The sequence below is a fragment of the Hyperolius riggenbachi genome, chromosome 4, assembly GCF_040937935.1.
Source record: "Hyperolius riggenbachi isolate aHypRig1 chromosome 4, aHypRig1.pri, whole genome shotgun sequence".
Classification (NCBI taxonomy): Eukaryota; Metazoa; Chordata; class Amphibia; order Anura; family Hyperoliidae; genus Hyperolius; species Hyperolius riggenbachi.
In genome coordinates this window covers 360,976,906-360,985,877 of record NC_090649.1, presented here as the reverse complement: position 1 = coordinate 360,985,877, position 8,972 = coordinate 360,976,906, and the positions used below count along the sequence as shown (strand labels likewise).

The 8,972-nt window shown below is 48.3% G+C and overlaps 1 pseudogene; it reads left to right on the top strand.

Annotated features, from left to right (window-relative positions):
- The first annotated feature begins 3,658 nt into the window (after nt 1–3,658).
- Nucleotides 3,659–4,969, top strand: LOC137504814 (uncharacterized; annotated as a pseudogene).
- Nucleotides 4,970–8,972: the final 4,003 nt, after the last annotated feature.

The window sequence follows — 8,972 nt, the reverse complement described above, 5'->3', positions numbered from 1 at the left end:
CCTGCCTTTATAAAGACAGTTACTACCTGCCTAGTGCCTACCTTGGTTAATTTTTTGGTGTTATGGTACTACTACCAGTAAGTTGCCATGGTCCTCCTTCTGAGCTGCTGAACTGACCGCCCGCTTTGTCCTCCTGACTCAGTCGCTACTACACTCTGCGTTCACACTGCCCGGGTCACTGGGTGCATTTAATTTTTTGGCCAGCACTATGACGCTGTGCTACTACTACTACTACCAGTATGTTGCCATGGTCCTTCTGTGCTGCTGCTGCTGCTGAACTGAACGCCCGCTTTGTCCTCCTCCTCCTCCTGACTCAGTCGCTACCACGGTACCACCAATGCACTCTGTCTGCGTTATCACTGCCCGGGTCACCGGGTGCATTTAATTTTTTGGCCAGCACTATGACGCTGTGCTGCTACTACTACCACCAGTATGTTGCCATGGTCCTTCTGTGCTGCTGCTGCTGCTTAACTGAACGCCCGCTTTGTCCTCCTCCTCCTCCTGACTCAGTCGCTACCACGGTACCACCAATGCACTCTGTCTGCGTTATCACTGCCCGGGTCACCGGGTGCATTTAATTTTTTAGCCAGCACTATGACGCTGTGCTGCTACTACTACCACCAGTATGTTGCCATGGTCCTTCTGTGCTGCTGCTGCTGAACTGAACGCCCGCTTTGTCCTCCTCCTCCTCCTGACTCAGTCGCTACCACGGTACCACCAATGTACTCTGTCTACGTTATCACTGCCCGGGTCACCGGGTGCATTTAATTTTTTGGCCAGCACTATGACGCTGTGCTGCTACTACTACCACCAGTATGTTGCCATGGTCCTTCTGTGCTGCTGCTGCTGTTACTGCTGAACTGAACGCCCGCTTTGTCCTCCTCCTCCTCCTGACTCAGTCGCTACCACGGTACCACCAATGCACTCTGTCTGCGTTATCACGGCCCGGGTCACCGGGTGCATTTAATTTTTTGGCCAGCACTATGACACTGTGCTACTACTACTACCACCAGTATGTTGCCATGGTCCTTCTGTGCTGCTGCTGCTGATCTGACCACCCGCATTGTCCTCCTCCTCCTGACTCAGTCGCTTCCACCAATGTACTCTGTCTGCGTTCACACTGCCCGGGTCACCGGGTGCATTTAATTTTTTGGCCAGCACTATGACACTGTGCTGCTACTACTACCACCAGTATGTTGCCATGGTCCTTCTGTGCTGCTGAATTGACCGCCGGCATTGTCCTCCTCCTCCTGACTCACTCGCTTCCACCAATGTACTCTGTCTGCGTTCACACTGCCCGGGTCACCGGGTGCATTTAATTTTTTGGCCAGCACTATGACACTGTGCTGCTACTACTACTACCAGTATGTTGCCGTGGTCCTTCTGTGCTGCTGAACTGACCGCCCGCATAGTCCTTCTCCTGACTCAGTCGCTACCACCACTGCACTCTGCGTTCACACTGCCCGTGTCCACTGACAACTCTGCTGCGATGTCATTGCTAATTGCTGCAAAAAAAAAATAATTTACAAAAACCTCTCTGGGGCCTTTTTGACGTCAGCCACTCATCCTCCTCCAGCGGTACCTTCGCCGCCAAGTGCCATTGGAACTCGCCTTCACCTCTTTGACTGCTTAAAGCGTATATCCCTTTTTAAAACCACTTATTACCAATTAATAGCCCCATTTAAAGTGTTGATTTCACTTTAAAATCCATTTTCTCTAGAAAATTTTTTTTTTTTTAAATTTTAGGAATTTTTTATGTTGAAGTTATGTTGCCCCTTATCACCTCGATAATCCATGCAAGTTGGGGGATTGTAGCATGTATGGGGGCTTTGTTATTAACGTTAAAAGAAAATCCGCCTCCGGGCGGGAATCCACGCGTGATTACGCCATTCACGGCAGAAAATCCGCGTGGTTGCGTGGACGCGGACGAAAATCCGCATGCGGCGGGGCCGAATGCGGATTTTTTTTTGCAACCACGCGGATTTCCGAATTCGTGGATGAGGCACATCCGAGCATCCCTGCTGTCTACCCAGCCTCTAATTAGGGGATGGCTAATTAGTCAATAGCCAGTCAGGTCCTTACCTTTGATCTGCTAGGAAATACTGTCACCAATGTGTTTGTCACCTGTAACTTGGAATAGGGAAGTCTTTTGATGTGTGTGCTAAAATACACTGTGGAAATTAGATCCATAGGGAAATGGGAAATGTCTGGAAAGTTAATTGAAACGAGTTCCTCCCCTTCTCAACGAAATGGCAGCCTCAAAGCATATCTCCCAGCATAAAAGGCAGGGCCAGATGCCTAAAAATCATCTTCCCTTGGAGGTAGTGCATAGCTAGAGATGATCCCAATCGAATCGGAAATTCGTGTCTTCCCACGACCAAGTTAGACCTTGTATTGGTAACGTTTATCCCATTTTATTTTATGCAAACTGTCTTGTGTATCTTTGTAACTTTTATTTTGTAATTTTTATTTTGTTTTTTTGTAAATCTTGTGTATATATTATTTTTGCATTGTTCCACTTTGTTCTGGAATATTAAATCGTTATTTAATAAGTTTGACTTGTGCTGTACTAAGCCAATGCTCATAGCCTAGAAGAGACTGCAGTGTAATTTACATTACGAGTCTAGTGCCTGATTGTGCCTTGCTACTGTACGATTGTACTGTGTGTGTGTGCGTGGCATTCCCGTATTCGGCCTAAAGCGCAATGCTGACCCGAATACGAAAACGCGGACTGCGTGTAGATCACTCGACAGCAGAGTGAGAATCGTTGAAGTGTCTAGCAGCAGCTAGTGATGGCAGTGACAAGTGCTTTGAGGGGCGACAGCCTTGTTGTAGCTTCAATAAGGCTGCTTCCCTCTCGATCTGGTCAAACCCGCAGTCGGGAACCGTATCTGCAGGCGTGCCGCGGGGCCGGTTCCTGACATAATTGGCTGGCAGTGGTGGGAACGTTTAGTACATTAGTACGCAGTTTAGCTCGCTATTCTGAGTACTAAAGGCTGGAAGCTTGCTAGAAGTGACTAGCCTACAGAAGTCTACTCAGTGCAGAGTCTATATACTTTTTTTTTCCACAAAGGTACACACTTGGCATTTTGCTTCCCCTCCCCCCCCCCCTTTTTTTTTATTTGGCAATACGATGGCTCAGAAAGCAACCAGCTATAAGAAACAGAATCAAAACGACTTACTCAACCTGTGTGAGCACAGAGGCATCAAGATGGTGAGAGGCCAGATTAAGGAGCAGTTAGTTCGTGCCCTCGAGGAGTATGACGAGGCAGAGCAAGCCCGTGCTCCAACGCCAGCAGATGCAGCTCGCAACACATCAGAGGAGGAATCGCTCCCGCCACAGGATGCAAGTGGAGACGATGTCCTGGATGATCCACCGAACACGGAGATGACATCTCTGGAAGCTGACCTACAACTACTAGGCTCCGCTGATCCCGAACTGCGCCTAAAGATGATCCTGGAACATCGGCAAGCAGAGAGGGAAATACGACAAGCCAAGAGGGAACAAGCTGAACAGTGACAACAGGCCGAGAGGGAAAGTGCTGAGCGTCAACACCAGCTGGAGCTGGCTAAACTTTAGCAGCGGAACCGGTCTGCTGGACCCGCTGAACGCAAACGTGAGCGAGTCCACAGAATCCCCCTGGATAAGTTCCCCGCTATGGACAAGGACTTTGACATGGACACTTTCTTACAGGGGTTTGAAAGGACTTGTCGTCAGTATGGGGTGCCCTGAGAGCAGTGGGCAAGGTATCTCACACCAGGGCTGAGAGGCAAGGCGCTGGAGGCATTTGTGAGTCTCCCCCAGGAGGAAGAAGCGGACTTTGAGGCAATTAAGCAAGCCATCATTAAGCGATACCACCTCACGCCAGAGGTGTATCGCAAACGTTTCAGGACAGTGCAGCGAGATCCTAACGACAGTTATCTGGATCATGCTTGCAACCTGCGCACTGCTTTCCAGCAGTGGTTAAAAGGACTGGCAGTCAAAACCTTTGATGCCCTGCAGGAACTGATGATCAAGGACCAGTTCCTACACACTTGTCCTGCTGAGGTCCGGTTCTTTGTACTGGACCGAGAGCCAAAGACTGTGGATGAGGCCGTGAAAGTCGCTGATTTCTACACAGCCCTTCGAGCATCCGAATCCCGGAGGACTACAACACCCAGCTGGAGGGGAGAACCGATCGCTAGACCTGCTTCACCCATCACCCAGAGAAGGCAAGCACCGCTGTCTCCTGGATTCAAGCAACCAACCACTGACACCCGGAAATGCTTTGTATGTGACAGGGTGTGTCATATCAGCATGACTTGCCCAGAGAGGAAGAGGGAGGCCCCAAAATCCAGTGAGGCCTCAAACCCCAGTGAAGTTCAAACTGCTTTGTGTGCTACCAGAAATGCCACTGGCTATGCAGAGAATCTGCAACCTGTCATGGTCGGGGATACAGTTACCACCGGCCTGAGGGACACTGGAGCAGAGGTGACTCTAGTGCACCCCCAGCTTGTGAATCCGGAGGACTATATTCCTGTCAAGACTATGGCTGTGAAAGGAGTTGGGGGTGTCAGCCCAGCCATACCCACTGCATGGGTTCATCTGGACTGGGGTGCTGGCAGTGGAATGAGAAAAGTGGGGGTAACTGATGCCATCCCCACTGACGTTTTGTTGGATACTGACCTGGGACGGTTAGTAGCTCATTATGAGCCTAATCTAACCCCCGTGGAGCCTGCATCCCCACCCGGAGTCCCGGACTCATGTAAGGTACTGTGTGATAACTCTTTGCAATTGGGGGGTGCTGCTGAGTCTCCAGGGCAGAAGGACTGTGTACTAGGAGCGAGCCCTAGTAAGTCTCCAGTGCCTAGGCCTGGAGTGGGACATGTTGATACAGAGAATGCAGAAACTGATGATGTCATTTATGACGCACGGACTATCGAGGTAATCGATGCAGGAACTGTTGATGCTACTTGTGAAGCTGAATAGCGAAGTGCGTAATACAGATAATGTTGATGTTTTAGGTGAAGTACCAGATGACAATATGTGTAAGGCAGATAATGCTGATGCCATATGCGACGTACTACACAATGCTATGTGTCATGTGGACACTCCGTTGACTGCAGGAGTACCCAGGAGTGTTCGCTGGGCTGCAGCAGATGAACTGCCCTCTGAAGGGGCAGATGGCACCAGGCCAGATCTTTCTCCTTCAGATGATTTTGAGAGCAAATGTGTGCGGACACTCCCTCCACTGCAGTGGTAACCAGCAGCGCTAGCGGGTCTACAGCAGAGGGACTGTCCACTGAAGTGGCAGATGTTGCCGGGTCAGCAGTATCTGTTTCGGAACCTGTCACTGAGGGCCTAGGAGTCTCTCAGTTTGCAGCCTCCCTGGCATGTGTGATGGGCAGCACTGAGCTCTCTGGGGCTGTTTGATTTGACAGCAGCCTGGAAGAGCTCAGGGGTCTGGCCAGCAGGTCACCAGCTGGGAGGGGCAGGCCGAGTGGGTTCTGGGAAGTTATTCCCTCGAAGCCGTCTGAAGTGGAGGAGGCGGAACCGCAACTAATCGTTTCCCAAAGGGACAGAGAGATAGCTCCTGCCGCTATAGAGAAAGTGCGTGTGGTGACTGTCGGAACACTTAATCAGCTGCAGCACTGTCTCTATGGTCACGAATTTACGGTCATCACTGACCATCATCCCCCTGGTTGGTTACGTCAGGTTGCCGGGGGCAACGACACATTGCAGCAACCGGGCCTAGTTTTCCAGCCGTGTAGCTTGGAGCTTACTGCCAGGTGGGGAATCCTCTGGAGAATGCTAAGGAGTTACCCCACCAGGCCAGGTGGGCAGTGTAGGCGCTGGCAAGGTGATTCATGGGAGTCATCTCCCAGCACCATCTTGAAGGGAGGTGTGAGGATATATGTGGTGATGATGATATGTATCTGCTCAAAGCCAGCTGGCTTCATGGATTTCCTGTATGTAAATGTAAATTAACTCTGCATTCAGTTTCCAGCAGGAAAAGCTACCATTATCTGCATTTGAATAGATCAATTATGTTGGATAGGCAAATGAACCTAGACCAGGGGTAGGGAACCTATGGCTCGGGAGCCAGATGTGGCTCTTTTGATGGCTGCACCTGGCTCACAGACAAATCAGGAGGGGTTGATTCACTAAGCTACACTGCTCAAGCAGTGCAGCTCAGTGTGGCACCGCAAGTAGTGCGTGCTGTAGCATGCACTACTAACATACGCTCCCCCCAGAACTAACAGCTGCTCCAATTGTCCCACCCTGGACCCTGTCAGGTCCAGTGACTTTGTAGAACGAGATCTCCGCACTTTGATTGATCCAATAGGCTGCCTGTCACTTGCCAGGCAGCCTATTGGGCCAAAGTGCGGGGATCTCGTCCTACGAAGTAAATCAACCCCCAAGTCAGTTAGCTAATTGAACAAGCTGTTAGTCAGTATTTCTCCTGTCTGGCTCTCGGGGAAATTGCTGAAACCCAAGAGAAGCTGAAGACGTGTCTGACACTTCCGCAGCCCAGCGGATCAACTGTACTGTATACACATCACCATGGCAACAGGGACGTGAGCCCTACTGTCCCAGTTTGAAACATATCGTATGGCTCTCACGGAATTACATTTTAAAATATGTGGCGTTTATGGCTCTCTCAGCCAAAAAGGTTCCTGACCCCTGACCTAGATATTCAATTAGGGACTGTTTACCTAGCCTCTAATTAGGAGATGGCTAATAAGTTCAGGTCCTTACCTTTAATCTGCTAGGAAATACTGTCACCAATGTGTTTGTCACCTGTAACTTGGAGTAGGGAAGTCTTTTGATGTGTGTGCTAAAATACACTCTTACCTGTGGAAATTAGATCCATGGGGAGATGGGAAATGTCTGGAAAGTTAATTAAAACGAGTTCCTCCCCTTCCCAACGAAATTGCAGCCTCCAGGCATATCTCCCAGCATAAAAGGCAGGGCCAGATGCCTAAAAATCATCTTCTCTTGGAGGTAGCACATACTGTAGATATTGATGATCCCGATCGAATCAGAAATTCATGTTTTCCCACGACCAAGTTAGACCTCGTATTGGTAACGGTTATCCCATTTTAGTTTATGCAAACTGTCTTGTGTATGTTTGTAACTTTTATTTTGTAATTTTTACTTTGTTTTTGTAAATCTTGTGTATATATTATTTTCTGCATTGTTCCACTTTGTTCTGGAATATTAAATCGTTATTTAATAAGTTTGACTTCTGCTGTACTAAGCCAACGCTCATAGCCTATAATAGACTGCAGTGTAATTTAGGTTATGAGTCCAGTGCCTGATTGTGCCTTGCTACTGTACGATTGTACTGTGTGTGTGTGCGTGGCGTTCCCGTATTTGGCCTAAAGCGCAAAGCTGACCCGAATGCGAAAACGCGGACTGCGTGTAGATCACTCGACAGCAGAGTGAGAATCGCTGAAGTGTCTAGCAGCAGCTAGTGGTGGCAGTGAGAAGTGGCGACAGCCTTGTTGTAGCTTGAATAAGGCTGCTTCCCTCTCGATCTGGTCAAACCCGCAGTTGGGAACCGTATCTGCAGGCGTGCCGCGGGGCCGGTTCCTGACAGTAATCATTAACAAACTGCTCCCCATCCCCTTCTTGCACCTCTGACACTGTAGCTGCCATTAGCAGGTTTTGGTGTGCCGTATCAATTGTTATGTATAGAGTGCTTGGGGGGCCCCAATGTAAAACTTGCAATAGGGCCCACAGCCACAATGAAAATTCTGTTTGCTAAAGCTTAATGCTTTTTGCAGAGAGACCAGTGAAAGGGTTGACCAATACTATTGCCCTGATCTTTAAAGTCCTCTATGTATATCTTTTTTCCCTACATAGTGGAACTGCTACAATCAGTAAACTTCATAGTGGTCCCGCCCCTGCCACTACTTTCTGGGATAATTTATTTTCTTATTTATTTATTTACTTATTCATATTTATCATTATGAATGTTGCCTAGAGACGTAATATTAATATTTTTTTGTGCCTCATTATCATTGCCTCTGATACTGAAAAGGCCACAGTGGTGCTGCCTTGCCATCAGAGTCACTCCCCCTTCCCTGGGTTTACAATTTTAGATATAAGGTGGCCATACATCTAGCGATTTTGTGGCCCGATCGACCATTGGATTCAATAATTTTATCAATTCAGATGAAAATCAGTACCGCAACAAGCATGCCCAATCGACGATTCCTGAGCTGAAATCGGCCAAATGTATTGATTGAGCAACCAACCTGGAAAATCTCGGGCTGACGTGGTTAAGTGAGTGTGTGGTGGTAACGGTGTGCGATATCAAAATGAGGCAAGGAATGCAAAAGAACCCCTGGCCACTGCCCCCACAAATGTTAATGTGACCTCCAGTGCCTGTGCATTAAAATCTTTCACCTGTCTGGCCACCTCAAGTGTCCAGCTGCTACTGCTTTCTCCATTTGTGTCCCACAGCAGATGCAGAGTCACAAGGCCAATGCCCAAGTGAATTCATACAAAAATTGGTCGTGACTCAGCCTGCGGTGTATGAACAGCCAATAGATCTCTCTCTGATCAGATTCGATCAGAGAGAGATCTGTCTCTTGGTTGATCTGCCCATACAGCGCTAGACACATGTGCACCTTTATTGTTGTCTATCCTAACCCTAAATCCAGAGGTGGGCCTCCCTTCACAGTTAAACCTCTCATTGGCTATCCTCGTGGCAAAGGAGCCGATCACCTAAGGAATATCTTCCTATTTATAAAATATTAATTATGTCAAGTGATGAAGAAAGAAGAAAAGAAAAAAAGGTCACTGCGCTTTCTGTTTAACTATCTATATGATAACCCCATATTTTCACATCCCATAACAATAAAACCACTTAAAAACAAGGATCATAGACCTCCTGTAACACTGATATTTATAATCATTACATATTCATATGCATAGTTGAGTCAGAGCTGTTTTAATGTTGAACCTGAGTTCCAAAATCTCT